This window comes from Haliotis rubra, unplaced genomic scaffold (assembly GCF_003918875.1).
Source record: "Haliotis rubra isolate DU_JTF1 unplaced genomic scaffold, ASM391887v1 Scf400, whole genome shotgun sequence".
NCBI classification, from domain to species: Eukaryota; Metazoa; Mollusca; class Gastropoda; order Lepetellida; family Haliotidae; genus Haliotis; species Haliotis rubra.
The window spans coordinates 844,418-858,715 of NW_025767081.1; the positions used below are offsets into that span (position 1 = coordinate 844,418).

At 45.0% G+C, this 14,298-nt stretch overlaps 1 protein-coding gene across 1 annotated transcript in view; it reads right to left on the bottom strand.

Annotated features, from left to right (window-relative positions):
- Positions 1–6,702, bottom strand: part of LOC124287467 (alkaline phosphatase-like) — a 33,084-nt gene extending 26,382 nt beyond the window's left edge. The window contains 1 exon segment of the mRNA XM_046724023.1: positions 6,679–6,702. The gene's annotated coding sequence lies outside the window, so the exon portion shown is untranslated.
- Positions 6,703–14,298: the final 7,596 nt, after the last annotated feature.

Below are 14,298 nucleotides of genomic sequence, written 5' to 3' on the forward strand. Positions count from 1 at the left end.
TTTAGCAATATTCCAGCAATACCACGGCAGGGAACACCAGAAATGGGCTTCACATATTGTACCCATGTGAGGAATCGAACCCGGGTTTCGGCGTGACGAGCGAATGCCCTTACAACTAGGCTACCCCACCGCCCCTGTGGCGTTTAGTATTTGAGAACAAGGATGCCATCGATAGTAATGACTTGGTGCCCTCCCACAAAAAGCAGGACTGACTGACTGACTGAGTTTAGTTTTACGCCGCTTTTAGCAATATTCCAGCAACATCACAGCGGGGGACACCAGAAATGGGCTTAACACATTGAGCCCATGTGGGGAATCGAACCCGGGTCTTCGGCGTGACGAGCCAACGCTTTAACCACTCGGCTACCCCACCGACCCACAAAAAGCAGGAAGATGGATGGAGCATATCATCTTTACATGGAAGACCTACATGATGACAAGTTTCAAGGGCACAGTTTTCCCACGTTCTATCGGAAATTCAAGCCACAATCTCAAGACAAGATGCTAGGCTTCCAAAAGCAAATTCTGCCGGAGAACGACTTGACAATATGTGTCCGTTAAACACTAGTATTTATTTTAATATATACATTGGGGATAGCACTATCTGTTACAGTACCGATTCAAGCTCTATTTGTGGTACAAGAGCACACAAAGTACTCTGTACTTTTACAGATAGTGAAAAAATGGAACGTGGTTACATTTGGGATAAAGGCATATCATTCTAATTAGTATTTCTTGAAACAAAAGACATAGGTACAGATATAATTTACACCATTTGTCGATGTATTAACAAAACGCAAACTCAAAGGTCAGATCATCAGCATCTTTGTAAAACGAACGACGAGCAACATAATTCAAATTAACTAGCATCTTGGACAGTCTTGTCTCATGATTTAGCAATGAGAATAGCCGAGGTTCCATAATTAGGTGGGGTTGAAGAGCAAGACATTTTGTTCCTTGTAATCCTGGAAAATACCATTCCTCGGTGTCCAAATTATGACGTCATCAAGGAAATTACCATGCGTTCTCAAATTCGATGCGTCAAAAACACGCGTACGCAAAAACATTTCAAAACATTGGATCGCAATTCATCCATTAATTCTACTGTACAATTGAAAAGACTACAGGCCTCGTTATATTTGACGCAACGCAAACAAATGGAATGGATGTAATGGAAAGCCCGGCTCACCGAGGTCGGGGCCAAATGCTGGACATTTGGAAGTAGTATTACCTATCACTCTCCTACCCAGAGTTCCATGCGGCAAGCCAGCATAGTATCTCTGCCACAGGCCAGAAAAATGTGACGATTCGTCACATCTTGCAATGTCCATTCAATATAATGTACAGATTTCTTTAACTCTTTTATTTATGACGAGTCTACACATCTAACTAAACATCTTTAAAAGAATGGTTTAGTTTCACTGAGAAAATACCCAAAAACATGTAACACTATTTCGATTTGCGTAGCGATCCTTTGTTTACATAGGTTGTAGGGCTCCACGTGCTGTCATTGAAGCTGATGGAGAGCAAACGATGCAGCCAGTTTAATATCTAAATATGTACTGTCATAGACCTTACTGTCGCAGTTGTGGAAGAATATATATGTAACAATGTAAATCATTATGAAGAGAGCGCCGAAAAGCTTTCGTGAGTCCAGTCTCTTCTTATTATGAATATGCGCGTTTGATTACAAACAAGAGAAAAGTCCGGTCACGTGATATGCAAATTAGCCTGTGGCAGTGATGTTATGTTATGTCATCGCTGTGCCGGAGTGTGATTACCTATGTGACAGCAAGCACCTGGGCCATGTTTCAGCAAGCCCGACCTCATGAAGTAAAGATATATACAATCAGCTGTCAAGTTCGAGTTTACATCTCACAATATTTACTCTTCAAATTCCCTTATCAAATACAGCACCAGAGGTGGAAATGAATTATGTATGAATCTTTCATAGACAAATCCCGCATCAACATCGTTCAAAATGTGTTTAGTTATGTATGTTTTATGCACTTTTATAGAGAGATTCTGATATGAAATTTACGACTGTTTACAGCGGAGCCAAGGACTGCCGTCGTCGTAGTGAGACTGTTAATTTGAATCGCCGGCGGTTATTCTCGTTTGTATTGGGTTGTGGTATGTGAGAGAAGGTGCTAAATCACGCTGACGGAGATTCCTGTCACCCATATGTGTTATATCATGTTGTACTCATGTCATGCAGGATTAGGAGAGTCCATGTGGAAGGGGAGTGGTGTCATGTAGGAATTAAAGAGTCACGTTCCGTAGGAGGAGGAGAATTTTGTCATATAGGAGGAGAATTATGTCATATAAAAGGAGGATTTCATGTCATATAGTCATACAGGTGAGGTGAGGTCGAAAGGGTTTAACGTCGTGCTTGAGAATATTTCGCTCATATGACGACGTGCATGCGTGTGTATGTGTGGCTGCTTGCACTAGCCAAGACTTAAGCTGGTTTTATAGTGCTAGCTCACTGAGATACCATGCCGCAGCTAAGCATGAATACACCACTCAGATCAGTCCTTGTTGTACCCATTAATGCCGAGCGCCAGGCAGGGACCAACAAGTACCATATTTTAACGTCTTTTGGTATGACGAGGCGAGAATTATGTGAAATTGGAGGAGAATTCCGTCACATAGGAGGAGAATCACGTTTGTAGGAGGAGGATTGTCATATAATAGGAGAATAATGCCCTGTTGGAGGAGAATCATGTTTGTAGGAGAAGGATTGTGATATAGGAGGAGAATCAAGTCATATAGGAGGAGCATCACGCCCTGTGGGAGGTGAAGAATCATGTCAAATAGGAGAATTCTGTCACATAGAAGGAGGGAAATCATTTTTGTAATAGGAGGAGTGTCATATAATAGGATGTCCTGTAAATTATGTCCTGTTGGAGGAGAATCATGTCATATTAGAGAATCGTGCAATGTGAGAAGAGGAGGACCATGTCCTGTAGAAGGAGGAGGACCATGTCCTGTGGAAGGAGGAGGACCATGTCCTGTAAAAGGAGGAGAATCATGTGATGTGGAAAGAGGAGGACCATGCCCTGTAGAAGGAGGAGAAACATGCCCTGTAGAAGGAGGACCATGTCCTGTAGAAAGAGGAGGACCATGTCCTGTGGAAGGAGGAGGACCATGTCCTGTAGAAGGAGGAGGACCATGTCCTGTAGGAGGAGGAGGACCATGTCCTGTAGAAGGAGGAGGACCATGTCCTGTAGAAGGAGGAGGACCATGTCCTGTAGGAGGAGGAGGGAGGAGGAGGAGGACCATGTCCTGGAGGAGGACCAGGAGGAGGACCATGTCCTGTAGGAGGAGGAGGACCATGTCCTGTAGGAGGAGGAGGACCATGTCCTGTAGAAGGAGGAGGACCATGTCCTGTAGAAGGAGGAGGACCATGTCCTGTGGAAGGAGGAGGACCATGTCCTGTAGAAGGAGGAGGACCATGTCCTGTAGGAGGATGTCCTGTAGGAGGAGGAGAATCATGTCCTGTAGAAGGAGGAGGACCATGTCCTGTAGAAGGAGGAGGACCATGTCCTGTAGGAGGAGGAGGACCATGTCCTGTAGAAGGAGGAGGACCATGTCCTGTAGGAGGAGGACCATGTCCTGTAAGAATCATGTCCTGTAGAAGGAGGAGGACCATGTCCTGTAGGAGGAGGAGGACCATGTCCTGTAGAAGGAGGAGGACCATGTCCTGTAAGAATCATGTCCTGTAGAAGGAGGAGGACCATGTCCTGTAGAAGGGGGAGAATCATGTCCTGTAGGAGGAGGACCATGTCCTTTAAGAATCATGTCCTTTAGAAGGAGGAGGACCATGTCCTGTAGAAGGAGGAGAATCATGTCCTGTAGAAGGATGGGAATCATGACCTGTAGAAGGAGGACCATCTCCTGTAGAAGGAGGACTATGTCCTGTAGAGGGAGGAGGACCATGTCCTGTAGAAGGAGGAGGACCATGTCCTGTAGAAGGAGGAGGATCATGTCCTGTAGAAGGACGAGAATCATGTCCTGTAGAATCAAGTCCTTTAGAAGGAGGAACACCATGTCATGTGGAAGGAGGAGGACCATGTCCTGTAGAAGGAGAAGGACCATATCCTGTAGGAGGAGAATCATGTCCTGTAGAAGGAGGAGAATCATGTCCTGTAGAAGGAGAACCATGTCCTGTAGAAAGAAGGAGAATCATGTCCTGTAGAATCAAGTCCTTTAGAAGGAGGAACACCATGTCATGTGGAAGGAGGAGGACTATGTCCTGTAGAAGGAGGAGGACCATGTCCTGTAGAAGGAGGAGAATCATGTCCTGTAGAAGGAGGAGGACCATGTCCTGTAGGAGGAGGACCATGTCCTGTGGAAGGAGGAGGATCATGTCCTGTAGGAGGAGGAGGACCATGTCCTGTAGGAGGAGGAGGACCATGTCCTGTAGAAGGAGGAGGACCATGTCCTGAATGAGGAGAGTCCTGCCAGTTAGGAGAAGAGTAATGCCATCTAGGAGTAGGAGAGTCGTTCACCAAGAAACAGGAGTGTTCATGTCATTTAGGAGGAAGGTCGTGTCAACCTGGGAGGAGATCTTGTACTTCAGGAGAAGTATCATGAGTCTGTAACATCCTACATCTTAGACGGCATGTCATCATTATTGTAGCATGTCTTTTGTTTGTGTGTTGCACTCAGCATTATTCAAGCGGAATGGGACGGCAGTCTGTAAATAATCGAGTCTGGACCAGACGACCCAGTGATTGATATCATGAGCATCTACCTACGCAACTGGCATACCATGACATGTCTCAACTTGGTCAGCGAGCCTTAACACACGATCCCGTTAGTCACCTCGTACAGTATGCATGGGTTGCTGAAGACCAATTCTAACCCGGAACGTCACGGGTGGAGACAAGCATGGGTTGCTGAAGATCAATTCTAACCCGGAACATCACGGGTGGAGACAAGTATGGGTTGCAGAAGACCAATTCTAACCCGGAACATCACGGGTGGAGACAAGTATGGGTTGCTGAAGACCAATTCTAACCCGGATCGTCACGGGTTGAGACAAGCATGGGTTGCTGAAGACCAATTCTAACCCGGAACGTCACGGGTGGAGACACGTATGGGTTGCTGAAGACCAATTCTAACCCGGATCGTCGCGGGTGGAGACAAGCATGGGTTGCTGAAGACCATTTGTAACCCGGATCTTCACGGGTGGTGTATCTGCCCTGGAGATGATGAACAAGCATTGCTTGGGGGTCCTTGAATGGCATTTAGAAGCCATACACATAAAGGCAAAGACTTTTTGTGGATGTCAACTTCTTTACTGTGATGGACATGACATTTCGAAACGTCGTGTCCATAACAATAAAGAAGTTGACCTCCATAAAAAAGTTTTGCCTTTAAGCATTGCTTGCTTTACACCTCAAAGAACAAAGTAAAACGGGGATTGGCTGGCCACAATGAGTGGCCAGTTTGGTTAATTATCACTGAGCCTTAACTACGTGGGTCCTTTCAAAATAGGTAAATATCCTATTGACACCTCCAACTTATCTTGTAATCACATAATCTATAATCCCATATTCTTGTTTGAAGGTCGACTCATCACATCAAAATTAACCCTAATAATTACTGTGTATATTACACATAAAATGTAAGGCAAGGTGATTATTTCTGTCCACCAGCCGGATCGGAAAGATACGAAGCAAGGGTTACAGAATGTGTACACAACCTTAGTAATAAAGTCCTCGGATCTGACAGATTACAAGAACCATATGTCCCTCAGACTGATAGCGCCTAGTTCATCAACGCGCTTTAAGACCTTGCTATAATTACACACACACATGGGCAAAACACGGACACCATGTGGTTAGCAGAACAGTTGTCTCGATTGGCGCCAGAGCATATATACATGTATTTAATAAACCATTCAACCTAATTCCTCGCTCACCTCTTCGCAACTCTTGTAACCTATACTCACCCTTTTCAAGTCTTGGAGACTCGTAGGTGTCTCTATGGAGTTATCTTCAATAAATCGTATACATAACTTCACCGCAGAGACTGGAGGCGGTGGCACATGGTTCGTTAAAGACGTGTTATAAAATGACGTCGATCATTCATTCTGTCATTTCTCGGGGGAAAAATACAAAATTTGAATTTAAAGTTTTTTCCCGTCCAAGTTGATTCTGGATAAAAGACGTGTACTGAGCTTTGAAGTTAAACACAAATAACGGACCCCATGTAATAAGGATCTCTACAGTCTCGTAATTTCTGAGAGCTTACATAGTGATGAGTGTGGATTGTCACGCCGAGGGAATGAGAATAATACGGGGTGAATGTTTGTTATTTGCTGTGTGGGTAAGAGTGACGGGGTAACTGCTACCGTCTGACACTCTAGCTGTGGGGATGACTTGCTCTTCAACATAAAACCTCATGACATTTATTTGTACTCGCAAGCACACGCTGACCTAGGATTGGACACATGTTGGAATATACGTGCAAGCGCGAGTTAACGAGAGTGTGTCACACAGTGAGAGAAAGACGGAGGGGTGAATTTAAAGCAACCTACCTTGCTGAAGGCTTGAGACTGATCAGAACTTATGAACAACGTTGCTTCCGGAATATTCCAAACTGTTTACCAGATATTTTACGGGGAGGCAGACCCGACACGGACAGGCTTGGTGGGTAATGCCTCACCCTGGGATGTCCAACCTCTTCTTGAGGCAGTTTACTGCTACTAGTGAGAGATACCTTGCAGCGATGTCATAAATTGCTTCATAGGGTTATGTGATGAGTGTGATGGGGCAACGTTGATTGCCTTACAAGCTCATTGCGGTTAGTGGGTCAAGGAAGAGTCGAGTATTCTCTCACGTCTCTTATACTGTAGATCCGTGTCTGTTCTTAATAGCACAAATGTTTCAGGATAGGTTATTAGCCTTGTGGTTGAAGCGTTCGCCTCTTATGCCGTAGACCCGGGTTCGATTCTCCACATGGGCACAATGTGTGAAGCCCATTTCGGGTGTCCCCCGCCGTGATATTGCTGGAATATTGCTTAAGGCGTCGTAAAACAAAACTCGCTCACTCACTACCTTTGTGCTACATATTAACAGGGTTAATGATGAGATGAGGAGGACGATGAAGGTGATAATAATTAGCGCTTTTAACACTTTGAACAGACAGTATGTTGGTTATATCACGGCGTGCCAGTTTAATGTGGGAGGAAAGCCCGAAGTAATTCAGGTCACAGACGTTTATCACCTCGGTGGAACCAACGAGCAAGGGCATGGCGCTGAGATACCTGGGATAAACTCGGGCGAATCAGGATCGAACCCACGATCATAGTTGTCTTTGGTTGGTTGCATTTTTGTTTAACGCCGCACTCAGCAATATTCTAGCTATATGGCGGCGGTCTGTACGAGTCTGGTCTAAAATACCCAAAAATACTACCCTGCAGAGCGAATTCCGCAGCAAAAGTAACAACAACAACAACATGGCACTCAGGTTCCTTTCTCTAGGGAGTATACAATACTTGCAGTCAGATTGCATTCATATTCCAGTAACCCCCGAGTAATGATACATGTAGGTACTGTAGGGCTATCACGTTGAGTAGACTTGCGTCCCCGGCATCCAATATTCGTGGGTTCGAATCCAATGTTCGTCCGACAGATATTTATTTTATCAGTTCACTATAAGTACTCGTTGGTTTCACGAGTTGAAACGTTTACATTTGGGTTTCCAGTCTGACGCAATTAAGCTGACGCGCCTTAATATAACTACAGTGGAGTTCAAAGAGGCATTCACTCAACTCATTCACCAACGCATACACGTCCGGGTGTGACGTGGGGATTTACGCCTTGTGTTACCAGCGTCAAAACCACAACACACGCGCACGTCCCTGCTCGAACACATGACAAAACATGTTTTGAAGTTAATTATTCGAAGTTAGCAATTGCATTAAAATCACTCATGGCGAAGTATCCCTGACTTCGTTTAAACAACTTCTGTTATATCCGTCCGCAATATATACGAAGAGCGTTAAAAGCAAGAGCAAATTACCTTAAATATCGCCTCAGGGAGATTGAAGCTAAGTCATTCACGCCATTTTGTCTTATTTGTTTGTTATCTAACGTCACTTTACGCAATATTCCAGCTGTATGGCGACTGTCTGTAAATAATTTCGTATGTGAGTTGAGTTTTACTTCGCTTTTAGCAATATTCCGGCAATATCAGGGCTGGGGACACCAGAAATGGGCTTCACACAAAGTACCCATGGGGAATCGAACCCGGGCCTTCGGCGTGAGACCACCTACGTGGTGTACAGGTAAGAGCGTCCGCCTGGGGAGCGGAAGATCGCGGGTTCGATCCCCGGCCGTGTTACACCAAAAGACGTTAAAATATGGTACTTTTTGGTCCCTGCCTGGCGCTCGGCATCAATGGGTACAACAAAGACTGGTCGGCTTGGATTAGTGTGATGAGCGAACGCTTTAACCACTAGGCTACCCCACCGCTCGTAAATAACCTCCGACGACGTATGAGTTACGATCTCCCTGTCGGACTACACGCTACGTGAACCTCGACCCCGAGACGTAGCAGATGGTGCTCTGAGACGTCACGACCAGCACAGGTTGTCGGGGTTCAAGTATGAGCCTGCCTCCCCACGGGCATCCGGAATACAAATTCATCTTTTTCTTACCACACTTGGATTTATGAACGTGTTAACAGGACGACAATTTTTAATAAACAGGATACTCTGTGTATACAGTGAACCACTGCTTGAGTGATTTAGTGCCCAACCCTGGTGTAATATATACACAATGGCATTTATAAAGCGGTCAGATGTAGCACACGTTATATTTGGGATTACACTTTCTCAGTAACAGGGCGGTGGGGTAGCCTAGTGGTTAAAGCGTTCGCTCGTCTCGCCGAAGAACCACGTGGGGACAATGTGTGAAGCCTGTTATGGCCAAAATTATGAGTTGGAATTATTTTTATGTCAAAACTTTAATTTTTGTGCGAAACTAAATTAGTCTACATTTGGGACAGTTAACTATGAGTTGACACAGGACTAGAGATGTGAGCACATGGTCAGAGGGACTCCATTTAATGGTGTTAGGTGTGGACTTGGATTTGGAGTGTTGGCTCTATATGTTTACGGATTTGAGGACCTGCATCATCATATATATTGATGTCAATCATTCAAAGACTGATGAAGAAAAACAGTCAAGTCAACTGTATTGAAGGTATTGGAATTTTTTGTTGAAGAAGGGCATGACATGTGACTTTGAAGTTGATTTGAATCTGAACTGAGTATAGACTTGTTAAGAACTGAGCAAAGGATTTGGAAACTACAAAGCCCATTGTGCTAGAAGCGTCGTAAAACGAAACTCACTCACTTCGTCAGTTAAGTACACATTCTAGTATTTTTGTTGTGTTACCTGCGTTTGTTGTGTTACCTGCGTTTGTTGTGTTACCTGCGTTTGTTGTTACCTGCGGTTGTTGGTTACCTGCGTTTGTTGGTTACCTGCGTTCGTTGGTTACCTGCGTTTGTTGTGTTACCTGCGTTTGTTGTTACCTGCGTTTGTTGTTACCTGCGTTTGTTGGTTACCTGCGTTTGTTGTGTTACCTGCGTTTGTTGTGTTACCTGCGTTTGTTGTGTTACCTGCGTTTGTTTGTTACCTGTGTTGTGTTACCTGCGTTGGTTACCTGCGTTTGTTGTGTTACCTGCGTTTGTTGTTTGTTGTGTTACCTGCGTTTGTTGTGTTACCTGTGTTTGTTGTGTTACCTGCGTTTGTTGTGTTACCTGTGTTTGTTGTGTTACCTGCGTTGGTTACCTGCGTTTGTTGTGTTACCTGCGTTGGTTACCTGCGTTTGTTGTGTTACCTGCGTTTGTTGTGATACCTGCGTCTGCGTTTGTTGTGTTACCTGCGTTTGTTGTGTTACCTGCGTTTGTTGTGTTACCTGTGTTTGTTGTGCGCTTGTATTTGTCCTTATTCACGTTTTCTAGTGCCAGCCTATTGAGCTACTAAGCCACAAGGAAACATGGATACCCAGCTACATTACATTGATGCCGTGCCGGATTGTGGTATGATGATCATTTGGTATGATGCGACCAATGGATCTAAACACTCCGTCCACCAGACCTCTGAAGCGGTTCGTCAGGCGCGTATAGTACATATAAATGTGTTGTTTCATTTGCGTCACTACACATCTTACTACACTTCCTTTATATCGTAGCGAGGGGGTAGCCGAGTGGTTAAAGCGTTCGCTCGTCATCCCAAAGACCCGGGTTCGTTTCCCCACATGGCTACAATGTGTGAAGCCCATTTCTGATATTGCTAAAACCGGCGTAAAACTAAATTCACTCACTCACTCCTTTTATATCATTTCAATGTTTTTGTTGGGGAACTAGCTCCGCTCGAGTGAGTCAGTGAGTGAGTACGTTCAGTCTTACGCCGCCTTTAGCAATATTCCAGCAATATCGCCGCAGGGTCACCAGAAATGGGCTTTAAACATTGTACCCATGTGGGGAATCGAACCCGGGTCTTTGGTGTGACGAGCGAACGCTTTAACCACTATGCTTTCCCAACGCTCCAGCTCAGCTCGACATGAAGACGAAGCCTGCCTGGTATCTTACACTTACATTGTGCGATATATCAGATGTTCATGTAACCAGGAGCGGAATGCACAACTCGTGATAGACTACCCACTCAATAAAAGGACTCTTTTGACGATAGCAAAAGTCGAAAATTAGTAAATATATATTGATTATCTATAAGATTATTTCACACTGGAGTATTGGGGACATTAAATACAACAGTTGTCAAGTAATGTTTGTTTTAAACACACTATTTTGAAACTCAAAGTAATGCTTCGAAATCCCGAAAATGTAGTTAAGATATACGTTATAGTGAAAGGATAGTCCAACACCTTGGTTATTCTTAATCAGGAGAGATAAAGATATATTTCCGCTTCCTGACTGTAGTGGAGACCAATTTGGTGATAAAAGCCTAATAATAGTCTAGTCATTCTACGGCCAATAAGGCTGAACCTTCAACAAATTGCAACAAACGCAAACTTTTGTCTTTTGAACTCTAGAAAGGTTGCCTAAGAACATATAAAAAGTACAGTTAAGTGTATGAACAGAATATTTATTTTTCACAGTTAATGACATATGGATTGTCTATTTTAGTTATGCATGTGACTATATATACAGTATTTCCTCTAATAAGCGCCGGAGTCTCTAATTAGTCCCGGTCTCAAATAAGCGCCGGAGTCTCTAATAAGCGCCGGTCTCTAATAAGGGCCGGATTCGCTAACAAGCGCCGGAGTCTCTAATAAGCGCCGGAGTCTCTAATAAGCGCCGGTTTCCAATAAGCGCTGGGTCTCCAAACAAGAGCCGGAGTCTCTAATAAGCGCCGGGTCTCCAATATAAGCGCCGGAGACTCTAATAAGCGCCGGTCTCCATTAAGGGCCGGAGTCTCTAATAAGCGCCGGTCTCCAATAAGGGCCGGAGTCTATAATAAGCACCGGAGTCTCTAATAAGCGCCGGAGTCTCGAATAAGCGCCGGTTTCCAATAAGCGCCGGGTCTCCAATAAGCGCAGGGTCTCCAATAAGCGCCGGGTCTCCAATATAAGCGCCGGAGTATCCAATATAAGAAGCGCCAGTCTCTAATAAGCGCCGGGACTCCAATAAGTGCCGGGTCTCTAATCAATGTGCGTTTACAATGGAGTCAGATAAAATACCAATGGAGAATCTATAATTAGGGCCGTTGAAACTTTAAGTCTCCAATAAGCGCCGGTTCTGAAAGTCCGTTGGAAAAATAAGCGCAGGGCGCTTGGGACTCAAGACCAAATAAGCGCCGGTCTCCAATAAGCGCCGGAGTCTCTAATTAAGCGCCCGGTCTCCAATAAGCGCCGGAGTCTCTAATTAGCCCCGGTCTCCATTAAGGGCAGGAGTCTCTCATAAGCGCCGGAGTCTCTAATAAGCGCCGGGTCTCCATTAAGGGCCGGAGTCTCTAATAAGCGCCGGGGTCTCTAATAAGCGCCGGTTTCAAAAAAGCGCTGGGTCTCTAATAAGCGCCGGTTTCCAATAAGGGCCGGAGTCTCTAATAAGCGCCAGAGTCTCTAATAAGCGCCGGTCTCCAATAAGCGCCAGAGTCTCTAATAAGCGCCGGAGTCTCCAATAAGCGCCGGTCTCCAATAAGCGCCGGGTCTCCAATAAGCGCCGGAGTCTCCAATAAGCGCCGGAGTCTCCAATAAGGGCCGGAGTCTCTAATAAGCGCCGGAGTCTCGAATAAGCGCCGGTTTCCAATAAGCGCCGGGTCTCCAATAAGCGCCGGGTCTCCAATAAGCGCCGGGTCTCCAATAAGCGCCGGGTCTCCAATATAAGCGCCGGAGTATCCAATATAATAAGCGCCGGTCTCCAATAAGCGCCGGGACTCCAATAAGTGCCGGGTCTCTAATCAGCGCCGGGTGTGCCACATGTTTACAATGGAGTTTTCAGATAAAATACCAATGGAGAATCTATAATTATTTCAGTTGAAACTTTAAGCGCCTCCAATAAGCTCCGTTGGAAAAAATAAGCGCCAGGGCGCTTGTTAGAGGAAATACGGTAACACCAAGGCCAAATAAGCGCCGGTCTCCAATAAGGGCCGGAGTCTCATATAAGCGCCGGTCTCCATTAAGGGCCGGAGTCTCTAATAAGCGCCGGTCTCCAATAAGCGCCGGAGACTCTAATTAGCCCTGGTCTCCAATAAGCGCCGGAGTCTCTAATTAGCCCCGGTCTCCAATAAGCGCCGGAGACTCTAATAAGCGCCGGTCTCCATTAAGGGCCGGAGTCTCTAATAAGCGCCGGTCTCCAATAAGCGCCGGAGACTCTAATAAGCGCCGGTCTCCAATAAGGCCCGAGTCTCTAATAAGCGCCGGTCTCCAATAAGCGCCGGAGTCTCTAATAAGCGCCGGTCTCCAATAAGCGCGTGGTCTCCAATAAGCGCCGGAGTCTCTAATAAGCGCCGGAGTCTCTAATAAGCGCCGGAGTCTCTAATAAGCGCCGGTCTCCAATAAGCGCCGGAGTCTCTAATAAGCGCCGGAGTCTCTAACAAGCGCCGGTCTCCAATAAGCGCCGGAGTCTCTAATAAGCGCCGGTCTCCAATAAGCGCCGGAGTCTCTAATAAGCGCCGGGGTCTCTAATAAGCGCCGGTCTCCAATAAGCGCCGGAGTCTCTAATAAGCGCCGGTCTCCAATAAGCGCCGGAGTCTCTAATAAGCGCCGGAGTCTCTAATAAGCGCCGGTCTCCAATAAGCGCCGGAGTCTCTAATAAGCGCCGGTTTCCAATAAGCGCCGGTCTCTAATAAGCGCCGGAGTCTCCAATAAGCGCCGGGTCTCCAATATGTTTACAATGGAGTTTTCAGATAAAATACCAATGGAGAATCTATAATTATTTCCGTTGAAACTTCAAGCGCCTCCAATAAGAACCGGTTCTGAAAGTCCGTTGGAAAAAATAAGTGCCAGGGCGCTTGTTAGAGGAAATACGGTAACATCAAGACCAAAGGGTGTTGACAGATGGTAAAATATATAATTACGAATGTTAAAGAAGAGTGCCGGTCGAGTTCTTCAAAGGTTACACATCATTTCGCCCCAAACCTACGTCCGTGAGCTTTCAACTACATCATTCGATGTGTGTGATGTTCACGGAATACAAATGTTTAGAAACAAGACCATCTATAGAAGTCGATATTTAAACGATAATCAATGCAATTTTCCAAAATGACGTCATTCTTATGTGTTCGGGTTTTACATGTGTTCCGTCGTATACATGTATGCATGAAATGTACCGTACATTACTGTTTTTGTAGCTCAGTTCTACAAATATGAATTTTGGAACAAAAACTGCGTATTTCTCTTCAACAGACACAAAAATTACGATAAGCTTAAAAGGTCCTAAATCGTTTCAAACATTCTATATTTTCAAATCTGTGTACATTCACAGCGTCCATTTCTCACAGCCATGTTTGATGTCGCGACATGTAAAAAGAATTAAGATAAGCTGAAAAGTCATATATCGTTTCAAGCATTCTTTATTTTCAAATCTCTATAAATTCACAACGTAAATGTCTCACACCCATGTTTGATGTTGCGACATGTTATAGACGTGTGTTGATACGATAGGAATTAACTATAAAACGCAAAATAACGCTTGCTATAATCCGACATTCCATGGTAATGAAATAACCATATACATTGGATCACAAGCAAGTTTTTAGCGTGTAACATATATTTCAACTTTGAACAGTATATTAAGGGCTATTCCTTAGAACA